Source organism: Vipera ursinii (genome assembly GCF_947247035.1).
Source record: "Vipera ursinii genome assembly, chromosome: 1".
Taxonomy (NCBI): domain Eukaryota; kingdom Metazoa; phylum Chordata; class Lepidosauria; order Squamata; family Viperidae; genus Vipera; species Vipera ursinii.
The window spans coordinates 58,963,454-58,983,134 of record NC_139512.1 but is presented as its reverse complement, the minus strand read 5'-3'; positions in this window follow the sequence as shown (position 1 = coordinate 58,983,134).

The following is a 19,681-nucleotide window of genomic DNA, read 5'->3' as shown; positions in this document are numbered from 1 at the left end:
GATGGGTTTGTCAAAAACAGATCATGCCAAACAAATCTTATTGCATTCCTTGACCAAGTAACAAAATTAGTGGACCAGAGGAATGCTGTGGATATCATTTACTTGGACTTCAGTAAGGCATTTGATAAAGTAGATCACAACCTGCTACTTGATAAGATAGAAAAATGTGGGCTAGACAGCATCACCACCAGATGGATTTGTAGCTGGCTAACCGGCCGTACTCAGCATGTGGTCCTCAATGGAACCACATCTACATGGAGGGAAGTGTGTAATGGGGTGCCCCAGGGTTCTGTTCTGGGCCCAGTGCTCTTCAACATCTTCATCAATGATTTGGATGAAGGGATAAATGGGGAACTCATCAAATTTGCACATGACACCAAGCTGGCAGGAATAGCCAACACTCCAGAAGACAGGCTTAAGATACAGGAGGATCTGGACAGACTTGAACACTGGGCCTATCTAACAAAATGAAATTCAGTGGTGAAAAAAGTAAGGTTCTATAGTCAGGCAAGAAAAACCAAATTCTATAGTCAGGCAAGAAAAACCAAAAAAGCCAACACTAGGCTGTATTAACATAGGGATAGAATCAAGATCACATGAAGTACTAATACCACTTTACAATGCCTTGGTAAGGAATACTGGAATACTGCATCCAGTTTTGGTCACCACGATGTAAAAAAGATGTCGAGACTCTAGAAAGGGTACAGAGAAGAGCAACAAAGGTGATTGGGGGACTGGAGGCTAAAACATATAGGGAACCGTTGCTGAAATTGGGTATGTGTAGTTTAATGAAGAGAAGGACTAGAGGTGACATGATAGCAGTGTTCCAATATCTCAGGGGCTGCCACAAAGAAGAGGGAGTCAAGCTATTCTCCAAAGCGACCAAAGGCAGGACAAGAAGCAATGGATGGAAACTAATCAAGGAGAGAAGCAACCTAGAACTAAGGAGAAACTTCCTGACAGTTAGAACAATTAACCAGTGGAACAACCTGCCTCCAGAAGCTGTGAATGCTCCAACACTGGAAGTTTTTAAGAAGAGACTGGACAGCCATTTGTCTGAAATGGTATAGGGTTTCCTGCCTGAGCAGGGGGTTGGACTAGATAGCCTTCAAGGTCCCTTCCAACTTTACTATTATGATTATGGTGATGATAGATAGATAGATAGATAGATAGATAGATAGATAGATAGATAGATAGATAGATAGATAGATAGATAGATAGATAGATAGATAGATAGACAGACAGACAGACAGACAGACAGACAGACAGACAGACAGACAGACAGACAGACAGACAGACAGACAGACATAACAACCTAAGATTTTATATCAGGCAATGCCAACTGAGTGAAAATAGGCAGAAAAAATGTTGAAGTGGTTTCAGATTTTATCTCCCTAGACTTGTAACCTCACAGGAAATTGTAGCAATGGTATAAAAGCACATCTGTTATTGAGGAGAAACTCTGTCACAGATCTACACAAAATATTAAGAGACACAGACATCACACTGACAACAAAGGCACATAGTGTGAGGCCATGGTACTGCCAATTACAAAATAGTATATAACTGCAAGCAGGACCATCAAACAAGAATAAATAAAATTGGATGCTTTTGAATTGTAGTGCTAGAGAAAATGATTTCAAGAACAAATTCTATATTACAGGAAATAAAATCAGGCTCTCCACATCTTAAGATTAGGTATTAGGGATAAATAATGCAGAACCAAAAAGAATGGAGAAGATTCTGGTGCTTAGAAAAGTAAAGTGAAAATTAAAAGACTGACTATCACCAATAACACAAGCAGAAGAGTACAAGAACTCAAAGAAGCAATTACTAACAGATACCCACTGTATCACAAAGAGTCCCAGGCAATTGAACTACTGGACAGAAGTTCTGTTTTCCCAGCTAGATGTCACCTGTTTTGTAGCACTTTTGATGATATCTATAATCAGCAGGGAAGCCCATTGCCAACTCAGAAGCTCAGTGACCTTTGCATATCCATCTCAAACTGTCTAATTACACATTGTCAACAACAGCACACAAAATAATTAATACAAATATTAATAAATGTAAAAGGAAAAATAAAAACCCACAAAAGGAAGGGGGATAAAGATGGGCACCTCAACAATGGAGCCATCTTAATAGGTCCTTGGACCTGACAACATAGCCAAGACTTGAGGGTTTTCAGAATAACAAAAGTGATGAAGCTAGTTTAATTTCTGGGGGAAGAATGTTCCATAAGGTGGACCGTATGGCAGGAAAGACACATCTCCTGGGATCCATCAAATGATTCCTGGTTGATAGTACCTGAAACATACCTACCATGCTAGATCTAGTGAGGTGAACTGATGTAATCAGAGAGAGGTGATTCCTCAGATAAAAGTACTTCATTGCGTGAGACTGGGTTAAGTTTAAAATCAGCACCTTGAATTGGTCTCTTATTCAGAGACCAGGATAAGGCATTTACTGCATCACTTAAACCAGGGCTTTTCAGCTGGTGGTATGTGTACCACCTGTGGTACTTTGCCATGTGGAAGGTGGTAGGTGACTGCTAGCCAAGTGTAGCAGGAGAGGGGAATGAGCCTAAGCGAACCAAGCCTGAGGGAGAGGCAGCTGCAGCTGCAGCTGCATGACTATCTGGGCTCAGCAGAAGTCCAAGGAGCTGGCAGGGGTCCAGCTGATTGGCTCCAGCTGATTAGCACTTCCAGAACTAGAAGGGAGCTGGAGGTGAACTGAAGCAAAAAAAAGGGGGGGTGAGCAGAGGAAAGGCTATAAAAGGAGGTGGTTTGGGCAGAAAAGGGGGAAAAGACAACAGGAAAGGTTTAATCTCTTTAAACAAATATAATTAGTTTTACTCCCTTTAATTGAGTCTGTCTGTGGCTTTTAGAAAGTTTTCTTTGAAGGCAAACAGGCTTAATTTAAAGCTAAAGCTTTTCACAATTGCTGGAGCCTTTCTGTCTTAAATTGCAACCTTGTAACACGTGACACACCTGAGGCAGCTTAAAGAGAAAAAAAAACAACAACATAGTTTGCGTTTCTTGCTTTGCTTTGCACTTGATTACTATGTCTTTAAGGGTATAGGGAAGGGATTGTGGGGTGCATTCTTACTACACTGTGGAAGAGCTCAGAAGGGAGAGCTAGCTCAGGAGTCTACAAACTTAGCAACTTTAAGATCTGCCGACTTCAACTCCCAGAATTCCTCAACCAGCCATGAGGGCTGAGGAATTTTGGGAGTTGAAATCCACAAGTCCTAAAAGTGCCAAGTTTGAAGACCCCTGAGCTAGCTGGTAGTGATGCATATTAATAAACATGGATAAATTCATCATACATTTGTCAGTGCAAAGGGAAAGTGATTCAGCAAAGGAACAGCCACCGAAGAAATTAAAACTGGTACTTTTTTTCTACAGTTTGTATTATTTTATTAGACTATGAAATAAAATACAAAAGCAAATAGTAGGACACACTGGGGAAGAAAAAGGGGGCAAAGTGAGGGGGAGAAGGGAAAAAGAACAGACTTTCTCTGTTGCAGTAGAAGGAAGCATTAACACTGAACCTCAACTTTTTACTTTTCCATACTATTGTAAACTAGCCATTTCTATAACAACAAATGAATTTAATCAGTAAAACCCAAAATCCCACCGTCCCATTTTTTTTTAGTCATCAAGTTTTTGACACCTTGCTAAGCACTGGTGGTACTCAAATATTGTCAGGTCCTAAAAGTGGTACAATCTGTGAAAAGGTTGAAAAGCCTTGACTTAAACCACCAGGGGTAGATAAACATTCACCCAGTGGCCTTATGTAGATCTGTTTTTAAAAAGAGACGAGAAAGCAACAAGCCCTGTGGCACCCCACATAGTAGGGCTGAGAGTGGGACTGCTCCTCCTTAATCATCACCAGTTAGTTTCAATCCTGAAAGAAGGATTGAGTCAACACAATACTATGCCATCCATCCCCAGTCCTCTGAGCCAATCCAGGAAGATACTATGGTCAATACTATGCCAAGAAGTCAAAAGACAGGAAGGATGTGTGGTCCCCATCCTGCCCATACCAAAGGCCATCCAAAATCATGAGCAATGATTTTTTCCCCCTATACCCAGTTCTTAATCCTGACTGAGAGGATCCAGATAATCCATTTCTTCCAAGGCTTTTTGAAGCTATAGCATGACCACTTTCTCCACCATCTTTCTCAAAAAAGGTGAGGTATTGGATGAAACTTATCCAATACAGTAGGGGTTATGGTTTCTTGAGAAGAGGTCAACCCCCAGTCCCTTTACGAGGTAGCGAATAACTCTATCATTCAGAAAAGAATTGAACACCACAAGAACCCTCTCAATGATACTTTCCAGGCTGCTTTAACAACCTAGCAGGATGAACAATTTAAAGAGCAGGTAGCTGAGCTCATAGTCCTAAGGACCTTGTCTATTTCCTCAGGTCCAAAGGTCTGAATCGTTCCTAGATAACCATGCAAGACTCTTCCCCAGACATCTCCTTTGGACCTGTCACGAGGACAGTATCTAACTGGGAACGATGCCAAAGTACTAATTAAAAAGATGCTGCACAAATTCCTCTTCACACTCCTATAAGAGTTTGTCCATGGCCTCCTTATCCAGAAGTGTTTGCATCATCTTAAACACGGCTGCAGGGCAGCATTCTGCAGACATAATAAGAACAGAGAAGAATCAAGATTTTGTCATCCTTACTGCCACAATGTAGATCTTAATAGTGACTCTCTTTCCTGATGTCCAATGATGAGTGCCAGTGACACTCTAGATATTTCTACTCCCATTTCATTTCCTGCAAACTCTTCCACAAACATTGGGTGCCAGGATTCCTGAGAACAGAGAGTTTCCAGGGGTGTGATCAATTCCAAGGCTTCAGCCACCTTTTATTGCAAGCAACAATCAGGGCTTCAGATGGATGTAGCAGAATAATAGCTACAATAATTCAGCTCCATCTGAAACTGATCAGGGTCCATCAATTGCCAGGAGCAGACCAATCTAATGGTTCCCATCTCTTTGTGATGGGATGTGGCATTGTAGAATCCCCAGGAAATTAGGGTGTGATCCAACCATGACTAAAGGAACAGCATAAACCCTCCCATTTTTAGATCACATTGCCATTGCTCTGACAGGAACACCAAATTTGTAGTGTGGCCATTGTCACTAGTTAAGTTCTGGACAACCTGGGACAGGCCTATGGCTGTCATGGAAACCATGAATTCCAGAGCTATCTCAGACTCCATTTCCAAAAAAGGCAAATTAAACTCCCCCCCCCAAATTATAAATCTGGGAACTCCACTGCCAATCTGGAAATGGAGTACAGCCCAGGCAGGAAAGTTGTTATGCAGCAGGAAGGTTGGTACAACACCAACAACTCAATTTATCCCTAGAGCCCAATCTGATGAACAGGGTGTCACAACTAGAGTCCCGTGGGGCAGAGTTCTGGAAAGCACAAGAGTTATATTTTTATTTCTCTTGAAATGTGTAAAAATTAGTTTTTAGAATTAACTATTGGTTAAATTGAATCAGGCAGCAGTAATTATTACACAGTGTGATACATTTTGTTGGATAGTAATTTCAAATACTAAATTTGGAAATATAATCCTGGTCATATTAGCCTAATATTAGCTTCTCAACTGATGTGCAGCTATTGTTTCTGAATGCATATTTCTCTTAGAAAAGTCAAACTCTATGTAACCTCTGCATTTTTCCTATCAGTTAATGTTATTTCTGTTGTTATAGAGGATATTATAGCTTTCATGTGGGAACTTAGAATAACAAGGTCACAGATGGAGGGAAGTAGTTTAATGGCTGCTCAATAGCTTAGAAATTACCTTTCCCACAGCCTCTACAAATACTGAAACTAATGGAACTACAGATCTTCATACAAATGGAATTACTGTGTAATTGCACACACTGTCAAATGAAGAAACATAATGCGCAAATGGCATGATTATTCATACCGCAATCACCAATAGAACAATCACCTCATTTTAGCCTCTGAAAATAGCGATCCAATGAAAGGGAACAGCTTTGGAGGGCCATCTATATTAACTGGGGATAAGCATTGTTTTAGAAACTTTGGAAACATAATAAAATAGCTATTGGTATTTATGTGCCTGTGCATTCATGCATCCTGAGACTGTAATTTAAAGAAAAGAAAAGAAAAAGATTGCAGCAATGAGTTCATCAAGACTCTTGAAGTTCAGTATCCCAATGTCAACTGAGAAACTGAAGTTGGGCTAGATTTTCATTTTCCCAATGCTGGTCAATCTCTTGAAGAGTCACTTTGGGGGAAGCAGATGAGCTACAAGTTCCTGGCTAGCTTCAATATCAGCCATTGTAATTTGCGTGACCGTACAATTTTATTTGCTATCTTGAATTTTTCTGAAGACAGAATCCATGATGTGCAAGTAGTCCTAGTACTTTTGTTCAAGTGAGCAGCACATACTTCCCACAGAAATGCATGATGTAATCCAGTTCAAGGCTAAAGATGGGTAATTTCAGATAAGCATTTAGAGTTGAACAATAGGCAAAAAACCTCTCATAATTGCCAGGATGTATCTACCTATTGTTTTATTACTTCCCCACATGATTCATTGGTTTCCTTAGTCTTAGGTGCAGACTCTTGTTCTTTGTTGCTATTTCTACAAGCATCTTATACAAAATGTATCCCCAAAGATCCCATGTACATCTCTGATTGGGGGGTGGTGCCCCTGATCTGCTCTGAATTCTCCTGACAGGCAATAACTAACAGTTCATAACATAAGGCAACATTCATTTTGTTTTTTCCCTGTTCTATGGGTTGCTTAAGCTTCTGAAGTACAATTGCTGCACTGCAGCGCACATTAATTTACAACTAAGTGTCACTAGATGCATTGCTCTTCATCTGGATGGTGCAATGAAACATCAGTTTAAATTGAAGAAAAGCTGCAGCAACCCTTTTCATTATCTTTTAGCACCCAATTGTGCTTAGACATTGCCAGGCACCTTGTGGCATTTCCCCCTTCCTCTAAATGTATACACAGAGAAAGATACATGAACATGGCTGTAACATGTATAATAACAACTTAACATTTTCGCTGGCCAGCAAGAAAAGAAATGATGGATCAATTACTCGGTAGCCCTGGTTGGTGCTTTGTTGTTATCTGTCAACAATGTGCTGCATTGCAGGCTAATGACTGTGGTTTGGGGAAGCGTTGCTCATGTTAATGTTCAAAAGCTCAGTCATTAGCAAGAGCGCTTGGAAACTAAGAGGGAAAAAGCCATTAATTGACCCCAAGAGGGTGTTAAAGTGTAAAAATATTATCTTTGGGCTTGAGCATTGATACATTTCTACTAGAGCCTGAAATCTGTCAACAAAGCTATTAACAGCATCATCAGGAAGAGTCTTTTTATTCAGCATCTTCCATAGAGACCACTCTTAAAGTAACAGAAATAAATGCACCAGCTTCCCCTGGGGTGGATGGAGGGACTGGGAACTTGTGCTTTTAATTCATAGATGCTGCCTTGTGCCTAATTGCTATTTTTGAAGGGAAAAAAGAGAGAGGGGGGGATACTTTATTCCTACAACTTGAATTCACAAATAAAAAGACTACAAAAGAAATGAAAAGCCTATAACATGCCACAAATTGCCCATCACTCTGTTCACAGTAAAGATAAGTCATACCTGAAAGTTCCCCTAAAAGCTTGCTAATACTGCATGAAAGGAAGTACCATTAGTATCTTTTCCAGTTATTTTCCCTTTTTGTTTGACCATCTGAGGGCTGATTTAGACAACAGGATAATGGCTGACACAGTGAAGGCACTTTAAATGTTATTTTGTCAATATGACCTTTCTATATAGTTTTGTGTACTTTTTTTTTAATCTTTGCATTTGTTCTGTACCAGCCTGCTACCAGCCCTGCAGAAAAGGCAGGGACAACCCCTTTTACAAGAAGGCAAGAGGCTGGAACTAAGCCTGCCAAATTTATTAACATAAAACAGAGCAACAGAGCAAAGAGAGCAAACACGAACCATGAAACAGGCGCTATTCAAACGGTTGCCTTCAGCAAACTAGCCCTCCCACACATTCCCCTTTAAAACAGTTCAGGGCGTGGCTTCTCTCTGCCTCCTTCCGAGGTGCCCCATTGCCTTCCTCTGTTTACTCCTGATTGACTGCCTCCTGCATCGGGCGTCCTTGAACAGGGCCAGCTGTGGGTCATCTTCATCCACGCTGTCAGGCTCACACAGCTGGGTCTGCGTAGTGACCAGATGGGAGGGGCCTGGCTGAGGGCTCTGCGAAGCCTCCAGGCTGTTCTCTGGAGGCTCTCCAACACCCCCCTCCTCCTCCTCTGAATCGTTCAACCCAACTGCCGAACCCACAGGCTGACCCTGAATCACAACAGCATTCTGCTGAATAGTGATCATAAATCTGTTTATAGATCTGTCCACTCTTTAGTCATTTCAGTCTCACTGCAGAATCTTTTGTTCTTGGTTGAGCTTTAAAATTGTTTCACACTATTTGATCTTCTAATTGTATGACATTATTTAACTGAGTAACTGTACCTAGTTATTTCATGTTAAATGAACTTTCAGTTATGTGTCTTTTCTCGGAATTATACAGTGTGCACTTTTTAGCTTTCTATGTGGCTTCCTATGATCTGGTGGCTTGTATTTAGGCTGTTTCTCTTGATAATTAAAATAATGTCACTTCTACATTAGGGTTAGGAGAAGTGTGATACTGCAAGGGGTCCTAAAGTATAATTGTCAATAGCCAAAGCAGGACAATCACTGGTAAACAATACTGGAAGTCATAGTTTTGGAAGAATACTACTTCTTCCTCCTCTTTATACCTTACATATAACAATAGCCCTTCTGGACTAGGCCTAGTTATATTTTCTCCTTTATATTACTAACCAGATGCTCTGGGATGCTCACAACTGGGAGATACAGACATACCCTTCTTCCCCAATTATTCCTATGCAACTGGTATTTGGAGGCATGCTGCTCCCCACGGAACTTAACATTGGCTCTCAAAACTAATAGCCCTTGATAGATCTGCCCTCCATGAATTTATCCAATTCCCCTTTAAAGTAATTTAAGTTAATGGCCCTCACCATGTCTTGTGGTAATGAATTGCACAGGTTAATTATGCTCTGTGTGAAGAAATACTTTCTTTTGTCTCTTCTAAATCTCTTTCAGGTGAACTTCTTGGGAAGACTTCTGGACCTGGTATTTTGAGGGGAAGGAGACGAAACCAAAACCTCCCTACTCAATTTTGCCAAGCTGTGGGTGATTTTGTACATTCTGATCATGTCCTCTTGTCATCATGTTTTTAATGAGTAAAGAGTCCCAAACATTTGAGACTTTTCTCTTAAGAGGGGAGCTTAAGCTCTAAATGTTTTGATCGCTCTCTTTCACTTGCTTTCAACATTTTTATGCTTTTTGTGAGCATAGAAATTAATACAGAAGATGTTCCAGAAATATATAATGATAGCATATCAAAGGAATGTACTATATATTAAAATTACAGGATTGGTAATTTTATTTTCACTCCTTTTCCTAATTATCTCTAGCATAAAACTTTCTTTTTTCACTGTTGCCACCCAATCAGACAACATCTTCCTATCAACACAAGATCTGTTTTCTGGTTAGTTACAGGCAACTTAGACCCCATCAGTATACATGTGAAATTAGAGGATGTTTTGTCCCAATGTACCACAATTACTCTTACTTAAATTGAACTTCCTTTACCATTTGTTTGACCAAATATAGAAATTCTCCTGGAATTTTTTACAATTACTTTTAGTTTTCATGCCAATACTCAGAATAATTCTGTACCATCTGCTGACTTACATCCTGGAAACAATCCTGAGATATTCTGGAATTTTTAAATGGAAAATACTGGGTGGAAGAAGGGTTTCAACTTTATAAAGTTGCACTATAGATACACAAATAATGGGTTCCCCATATTTGCAAAATGAAAGAATTGGATAAAAATATTAACCCTCATCTGTTGATGGGCTATTCATCTGTCTGTCTGCCTCAGGTAACAGCAAAAATAATTCAAAGAACATCAGTCCTGGAAGAAGCAGCATTAAGAGAAGCATTAAAAGAATATTCAGACAAATGTTTGTAAACGGATACCTTTATCGACATGGTAAAAGAATGAAATTTCTGTGCAACTGAGCTTTTATTAAGGTAAGTCTTCTTATAGAACAAACCTTACTCCTGTTTGATATAGCAAAAAAGTCTGTAGAAAGACAGTGTGGAATGGACCTCACAAAATTGAACATACAGGTGAAGATAGTTCTTAAGGAACTCTCCTTTTAAATTCTTTTGCATTTTAGAGGCAAGTTTCATTGAGCACACACACACACACACACAAATTGGCAGGGAGTCCTTTTAAGGAAAATAGATACATTTGGTTCTGAGCCACCAGTTCCTGATAGGACCTTGGCCATTTTTTTTTTTGCACCAGCTGAACTTTTTGAACATTTTTCAAAAGGAAAACCACACTGATAATCTAATCTGGAAGTAATTCTGGCAGGAATAACTCTGGCAAGATCTATCTTTGGCAGGAAGAGTTGCAGCTGGTATCTCAGCAGTTGGTCTGTGCAAGGTAGCTTGACTTCACCTTGACAACCCACCTTACACTACAGAGGCTACACCAGTCCGTAGTTAAGATGAGGAGCAATGTAGTTTTCCTAGAGGAGTCATTTTAGTTAACTTCACAACCTTTGCATGGTAACTCCAGCTTCTGCTACTAGCAGGACCAAATAATACAATAAGCGGTCATTTCACTTCACTTCACTTCCAAAAGGGAAAATATGTTGCCTCATAGATCAGCTTTGATGAAGTGGTTGGATTGAATCATTCTCAAACTGGGTCACTCCCCTGAATTTTTGCATGGCCTTAATCAGCAGCAAACGTGGGGGTGGGAGGGAAATCATCATCTCCATCATCCCAAAGGTGCTTTTCAAAAGGCAACGACTTTTTTTTTCTTTTTCCTTGCAGATGTTTTGTTTCTCATCCAAGAAGCTTCTTCAGTTCTAACTTAAGAAGCTTTTTGAATGAGAAGGAAAACATCTTCAAGGAAAAAAAACCAAAGCAAAACAAAAAGTTGGTTGCCTTTTGAAAAGCACAGTTATCCACATGACCTGGATAACTGAAAATCTCCATAGTCCCCATGTCATCAGTGCTACTTATATTTGTAATAGGAAGTATAACTGCATAAATAAATATAAATTAGATGGCCCAGTTATCAACAGTATCTTCATCTGATAGTCAAATTTGTTCAATATTCAGGGGAGATCCCTGACATAAAAATGAATTGTGACAAAATTGCATTGAGCACTTGCAAAAGTGTGGCAAAACAGTTACATTAAGATTTCTTTGCAGATTGTGCTCATAAATAAATAAATAAATAAATAAAATAAATTCATTTCTCCCAATATAAAAGAGAATATGAAACTCATGCTTATATTATTCTGAAGAACAGTTATTCTTTTTATGTTGTTTGCTTTTACTTATTACTTTATTTATGCAATTTATCTGCTGCTTCAATCCTCATGAAAACTGTACTTTTACTTGTATTGTTTCTTGCTTTGATCATCATATACTGTCAATGCAACTTAGTCAACTGTCAGTTGAGAATGTCCCACTAAAACATCTGCAGGATTTGGGCAGAGATATTTTTTTCTGACCCATATAATCAATGTCCTGCTCATGGGAAGATAAAGTATGAGATAGTCAGTATGAGATAGTCTGAAACATCTGGTTGTTTTCTTACAGTAGCCCCTTCAAAACAACAAGCAACTAGCCAGTTTCCATTTTATTTTATTTTCATTTTTTTCTTTATTTGGAGAATGGGAAAGAAATAATCTTAACAATCCTAGTATTCATGGTTGGCTGCATTTTTCATCATTTGCTATCACATGTTGGAATCGTGCATAATTGCATGCATATTTCATACATAACGTAGCTAGATGTATAGCCATTTTCATAATCTTGTGATTACAACTGCCTGAATAATTCTAAAAATGAGGAAATGAATTCACATGATGTAAAGGCATATTTTGTAGCATGGCATCAAATACAAAAGTCATTTAAATCCCACTGATTTTAATGGACGCCAAGATGGAAGTTTGTATTTCTAGTTGTAAACCAGTGAGAGTGCAAGTAAATAGGTCCCCTGTTGATTTCATCCAGACAAAAATGGTTGAACTGGTTTATGAAACAATCAGAACATTGAAGTGGCTTTCTGCAGAGTACAGAAAAACAAGAAAAGAGCATACTAAATTACAGCATGGAAAGTACATCTTCAGAAATATACCTTTGCATTTTCTTCCATTTTATACAAATCTGAAAGAATCAAGCTATAGGCCAATCAGCATCAGAGCAGGATAGATCATGAATAATATTCAAATGATTAAAGATGGAAGTTTATAATAACAGGAGGGTTATTTCCAAATGAATAATGAGCCAGGACTATAATTAACAATGTAGTTTTTTCTATGTACTGTACCCCCTACTGCTCAAGAAAGAGTTCAGTTACATGTTAATGGCTCTGGATACTCTCAGTAAATTCTGTCTTCCAGTCATTGTAAATCAATGTCATTCCACTCCCACCGAGCCATATGAAAGTTCCATGCCTACTAATGAAGGATGTACCCTTGGATTGTTTCTGCAAAAATGTGTCCCTTTATCAGATGGTTGCTTGTGTTGCATGGCATCAGTGAACAAGATGGAACACAGAGAGGGCAATTCCATTCTGCTGGCGCTTTTGGAATGCCAGGAAGATGAAAGAAGCAATCAGAAAAGATGAGTAGTTTGACACCGCAGTGGAGAAACATTTGACTGGATTTTGTCTGTGTATGTCTGAGGGCTCCTGACCTACAAATAGTTGAGAGTGTAAGGTGTGGGTTTGAATTCACATTGTTCCCTCCCCCCTTGTGTCTAAGTTATAGAGAAGGAGGAACAAGTAACTTGTAAATAATCACCTTCCGGCAGTAGTCTGAATAAGAAAATGTGTTACAGACCTGCAAACTTTTGAGCAAGATCAAAAGTCGGATGTTATAAACTGCAAGCAAAAGAAATTCATTCAGTAGAAGGTACTGGGACTTGGCAGGAACAGAGGCAGCTGCTTTCTTTTTGTTTTCTGGACTTCATGGTCTAAACAACTTTTGTTGCTTCTCTTTGTGCATGGCCATTCAGGAAATCCTCCTCATGTACAATGTATCTTGTCAGCCATTTCCTGTGTGTGCAAAATGTAATTCGTCACCATGCATCGGCTTGGCAGCAGCTTTGTAAAAGACATACTGAATTAATGAATATTTCATAAAGAGGTGATTTATTAGCATTCTTCTTTCTTTTGCCTTAAAACCAAGCTTACAAATGGCTACCTGCAGGTACAGGAATGAAACTGAACTCCCTGAAGGCAAATTCCAAATTCCTTAATAACCTCTGAGCCCCAAAGCCTTTCAAAGAGATATTCCCCCAGTCTTCTATGAATATTTCAGCTGGCAGTGCTGCGAAGTATTAAAGGACTGGTTTGTTCATGGCTAACAGAGTTATCTGATGCTCTGCTGTGAGATTATTATTAATTTACATATTTTGGAGCCTTTTTCTTTACCCTTAGAGTGGGAGAGAGAGAGAGAGAGGCAGTCTATTCCAGCTTGAACAAAAGACTTGGCTTGGTTTCAGAATAGTAATAATAACAACAGTTTATAGCAGGGATCTTCAAACTTGGCCCTTTTATGACTTCTGGACTTCAACTCCCAGAATTCCTCAGCCAGCATGCCTGGCTGAGGAATGCTGGGAGTTGAAGTCCAGAAGTCATAAAAGGGCCAAGTTTGAAGACTCCTGGTTTATAGTCTAATTTACCATGTTCTAAAGTTTCTAGCTCTACCAATTACAAAGATCCTGATGACCAATAGATGACAGCAAAGAGTCTGCATTTCCTTTCCTTTTGCTTGTTTTTTTCCCTTGGGGGGTGGGAACAGCTGATTGACTTTTGCAGCTCAAAACTGAGAGCCTTACTGTAACCTTCAGTGGATTCTGACTTAATAGATTGGTTTAGACGTAATGCTAAGTCAACTTTTTACTTGGTTTATTGAACAAACCACAGTGGCTAGCTTCATAAATAATGTTAAGCCATATGTCATGGTGAGTCAAAGCAAATAGACCACAGCTTGCTTTGCTTTCATTGTTGAACCATGCTAATTGCTGCACTCTGGCAGTAAAACACAGTTTCAAGAACCCAGTTTCCTCTGTATTCTGGTTTGCGCTGCTCCTTCCCTGAGCCAGATGAACTTCACAATAGTTTGAAATATAATTTGGAAACTGCAAAACAATAAATTTAAGAATATTTGGTTGACCATAGCAGATACTATGAGAGACAACAGTAACCATTTTTAAACATTCTTAATTTGTTTTTGTTTTTTTTAAAAAATCCTACCTCATGCAAACATTGATCTACCTTTATTTAATTTCCAAATATCTTAAAACAAAGACTTCTGCTTTTTTATGTATTTCCACAAGACCATCAAAATAGTAAGAAATAGTAATATCTCTGAAGCCTCTCAGGTTCAAGTCTTCATCTGTGAAGCACATCCAGGTTGTGGAAGGCTGACCTAGAGTTTCCTTATGGTAAAAAACCAGGACATTCTAGAATATCACATTAATGGCATTTTGCTATCTTTTTAGAAAAATCTTAACAGTGTTGTTGTTGTTGTTGTTGTTAGGAAACATGAAAGCTAAGAAAGCAGCCCAACTTGAGAGACACAGAACGATATAGAATATAACAGTTTATCTAGAGAACCTACAGCAGGGTTCTTCAAACTTGGCCCTTTTAGGACTTGTGGACTTCAACTCCCAGAATTCCTCAGCCATTCAGTTCTGGGAGTTGAAGTCCACAAGTCACAAAAGGGCAAGTTTGAAGACCCCTGACCTACAGGAACATTGTTAAAAAATTCTCAATTCTTCTGAGATTTTAATTTTAATGACACTAGAGTATACCTACTTTATTATTTTTAACCTAAGCTGTATTAAAATCATTATGTGGGAAAAGAAGTAGGAAGAAGCATCTACTTCATATTACAGATTTTTCCTCATCTACCTTTATCTTTTCCACTGGAGACTCAGGAATCCAAATTGCTGTGTTTTATAGCTTACAAAGCAGAAGACTAAATCAAGTTCTGAGAAGCCTCAGTATCTACAAAACCAAGTGTGGATAGCTTGCATTGCTCAGCTGCTGAAGTATATAACCCATCATCTGTTGACAGACTCACCAAAGATGAAGAACAACAGAAGACACTTTGTCACAGGCTTTGTCTCATAGACACATATGAAAGAGCAATCAACTTGTTGTTGTCAATGTATTTTTATATAAATATTGGTCTTGGGATATTCCTTGAAAACAATGGAAGCACACAACTGTTTTCTTTAGTCTGGATTCCAAGGGAATGAAAGGGTTTCTTTTCTTTGCAAGTTTACAAGAAACAAAGAGCAATAATAATAATAATAATAATAATAATAATAATAATAATAATAATAATAATAATAATAATAATAATAATAATAAACTTTACTCCTGGTGGACTATCACAAAATACCAGCCTTCAGATCCCAGAGGATTCAAGTGAAACATTTTTTTTCTAAAAAAACTTGGATTCTCAGAAATGGGTCAAATGGGAATTTAAAAAGTACTCCAGCTGTAAGGATACAATCATCAGTTTTAAAGAAATGTTTATTTTTATTTAAGAAAACTGTAGTAGTTAAACCAAAACATGGGAACAGTGAAGTACTGTAGCTAGATGGCAAATTTTGGACAATTTGAAGGTTGAGTGCATGCCCTTAATTCAGGATAGCTTAACAAGAGCTACTGAGTCTTAAAACATCTATCAACAACATTTTTTTTAATTTTAATTCCATTTATATCCTGCCCTTCTCCGAAGACTCAGGGCGGCTTACAAGCTTAGCAGTATTTATGGCATAATAGCAGGAGGATGTCTGTCAAGGAAGGGAGAACCTGAGTATGGTTAGCAATGGTCTGATTACAGACCAGCTCTGTTAAATATGGGTGAATCAAAGCCAAAGTTGTCCTTACTACAAAAAAGACATGCAAACATTATGTTCTCTTGGGGAGAGAATATAAGTTATTTATGTAATAGGTGATCACAGTTTGGACAACCCTGGGATATGAATTCCTCACTAGTTAACCTGTGCCACACTGGGTATTGTTTTCAGAGATATTTCCTTACCCATATTTCTTTAGCTAAACAGAGAAACCAAATGACCATGACTGGGCAAAAGAGCAGTGCAAACAGGAGTGATTTCTGACTTCTTGCTGGCTTCCCCTTTGAAACTCCTTTTGGGAAACCGGCAGGAAGTATAAAAAAATTTCCTTCCTTCTTTTTCCTTTTCTTCCCTCACTGTTTCTTCCCCTTCCCTCCCTTCCCTTCATTCTATCATTTCCTTCCTTCCTTCCTTCCTTCCTTCCTTCCTTCCTTCCTTCCTTCCTTCCATTCATCAATTGGTGGATCTTGTCTGCAGTTTAAATAAATATCTAAAGCATAGATGAAATTAATGATATTTTCAGCTTAAAATATTAACAATACTGTAACTGGAGGTCTTCTAGTACAACCCCCTGCTCAAGCAAGAGACCTTATACCAGGCATGTCAAACTTGTGGACATCACGTGATGTCTTGTGACGTATCATGACTTTTTCCCCATTGCTGGCAATGGGGTGGGCACAGTTTCAGTATGATGCATCTGGCCCGCGGGCCGGCAGTTTGACATGTCTGCCTTATACTATTGAGACAAGTGGCTGGCCAGTTTCTTCTTAAAGGTTTTCAGTAATTATTCTACTACCATAGAAGTGTCAGGATAAAATTCAAATTTAAATGCATACTTCAGATCTACATGTACAATTTTTAATTTTTATTTTTACTCAGAAATGTGTGGTGGACTTCATTCTAACAATAAGATTGTTGTGATTTTCACCCATCCTGAGGTGTGCTGGTCCAATGATACCCCATATGTACCCAATTTTGGAAATTCTCAGATCTGCTGGAGGGAATCTTTCTCAGTGGTAATTTTGATATTAAACAAGAGCTTATTCTCTTAGTTTCATTACATGCTCCAACTTGTTGTCTTTTAGGAAGACCATTAAGACCCTATTATATCAATCCCCATATGTACCCCATATGTACCCAACTTTGGAAATTCTCAGATCTGCTGGAGGGAATCTTTCTCAGTGGTAATTTTGATATTAAACAAGAGCTTATTCTCTTAGTTTCATTACATGCTCCAACTTTTTGTATTTTAGGAAGACCATTAAGACCCTATTATATCAATCACTTGGATACTAGTGATAGTGTCTAGTTGTATTTTTATATTTTTCTTCTATATTTGCTATCTTTGAGGAACTTGTTATAGAACAGGAAACAAAAGGAGAACCCACAGAATACTACTGAAGAAGGTCCGCAATCCTGGATCATTGAGTTTGAAGGAATTAAAATCTGATCTACATTTTTTTTGCAGGAATGTGTAGTTTTATTTATTTGATATGGAAGCATGGATGCTTAATAGTCTTCACTCTGTCTAACTGATTGATTGGGCATCTTCTTATCACTCACATACTCATTGAAGCTGGAAGGCTACCATGAACATATGTCTCAAGAGATATCTTTCCTGCTTCCTTTCTTTTTCTGAATGCTGCCGCAGGAAAATGTTTTCTTCTTTCATTCATCACTGCTACTCTGTGCCAAATATATAGACTTTCAACCCACAGTCGAAGACAACAAATAAGCATGCTACTAGCAAGGTCTGAGTGATAGAAGATATCAGCCTCTAAATGGCCTAACTGGTTCTTTCTACAACTCCTCTTCTCTCTCTGAGATTTTGACTGCTTGTTTCCTTCAAATAGATTCCAAGAAACAACAGGAAACAAGAAGTTCCTTGAGAAGCTAGTTTTAATCAGACCAGGCTTCTTTTAGAAGGAGACAGATAGACAGAATCAGGCAGAATCTCTCCCTCCCATATTGGCTGCTTGCTATTATTTTAACGCATTTTTCCTGCCTTCCTATTATTCTTAAATATACTGCTCAAAAAAATAAAGGGAACACTTAAACAACACAATGTACTGTATTTAATAGTAGGATGTCTTATCTTGTGTTCCCTTTATTTTTTTGAGCAGTATACTTAAATCCATTCAGATGGACCAAAACTATACTGGTCCATATATATTTTTTTCAAGGTCAAAAGATCTTGTGCACTTACGTTCACTTAAGAAAGTGATTGTGTTCAGCTGCTTCTTAAAAGTAAAACATATAGTTTAACCTTTACAGAATCAGAAGGGATTAGTCACAGGTAATGTTTCATAACCTAGTAATCTAAGACTTCAGTCCTTTAACTTCAGTTGAATGGACTCCATATTGATTACAATGGGAGTTACTTTGGACTTATTACTATAAATTTGTCTCCTAAAATGACTAGTTCTATAATTAAATTCTATTCAGAGGAATTTAAATGTATGTCTTTCAAATGATTGTGCCTTTGGATTGCACCACCTTGTAGGAAGCACCCCCCCTAATAAAATATTCTTTATTCTTAATATTAAAAAGAGGCAGAATAGAATATTGTACTTCCCCTAAAGGAGAAGAGGAGAAACATGTTCTTAAAGGCAGAAAGAAACCCCAGTCTTTCTACTATAGGAAAAACAGCCTCAAGCAGAAGTCTTTAGAAATGATATTTGTACCCATTAAGAAAGCCATGCCACCTAATTCATAAAGAAAAGGCCTTCAGCAACAGCTCTCACAGAAAGCTGGAGCTGATGGGATTAGAAAAACAAAGACTCCTAAAATCTACATTCCCCAGCCCCAAGGACAGGGCATGACCTTCCAGCCACAATGGGAGCCAGGCAACAATAATCAGAATACTAAAATGGGATACTCATGCACAGGTCAAAGTACATTTCACAATGAACAGGCATCTCAATCACAAAGCCCCAAAGTATGTATAAAAACCCACCTACTCTCAACTCCATTTTGTCCGCTGTCCCAGAATTGCATGCTGTTGTTGCTTCTGTTCACCAATAAACAAAGACCTGCAGCCTGCCTCCATTTTATTTCCTGCATCTTTCTCCCGGCTTGGAACTGGACCTGATTTTTCTTCCAACAACCGGTTGCTGATTTGGGGGAACAAAGTGCAGTATTGTTGCAAGTTTTTACTTGAATGATGGAGATGAAAGTAGCATTTCATTAGTCTCCCAGGGAATGCAATTTTGCTAAGGGGATGAAGCAAGTCCTTGTGTAAGATTTTCATGAACTCTACACAGTGTACTATATACATGAACTATACTGCTTTTAGAAATCATATAACTCATCAAATTAGTTTTGAAAGCTTATTACACAGCACAAATGACAAAGCATTGTGTGCCAAAATCCAAAGAAGGATCCGAAATGTTTCCAAGAGGAACTGAGAAAGGCTCCACTTTAAAACACTGGGATATACTTTCAAAATCAGAATGAATTATGTATGTTTGCAGATCTTTGGGTGATTTGACCTGATCTCTATATGCTATGCTTATGGGGAAGATCTACTTTCAGTGGTAAACAATTCCTGCTTTTTCCAGGTGGGGAAAAAAGCCCTCCCCAAAAGTCCAAGAGAGGAGCGACAGAAACCAAACGGAGACACA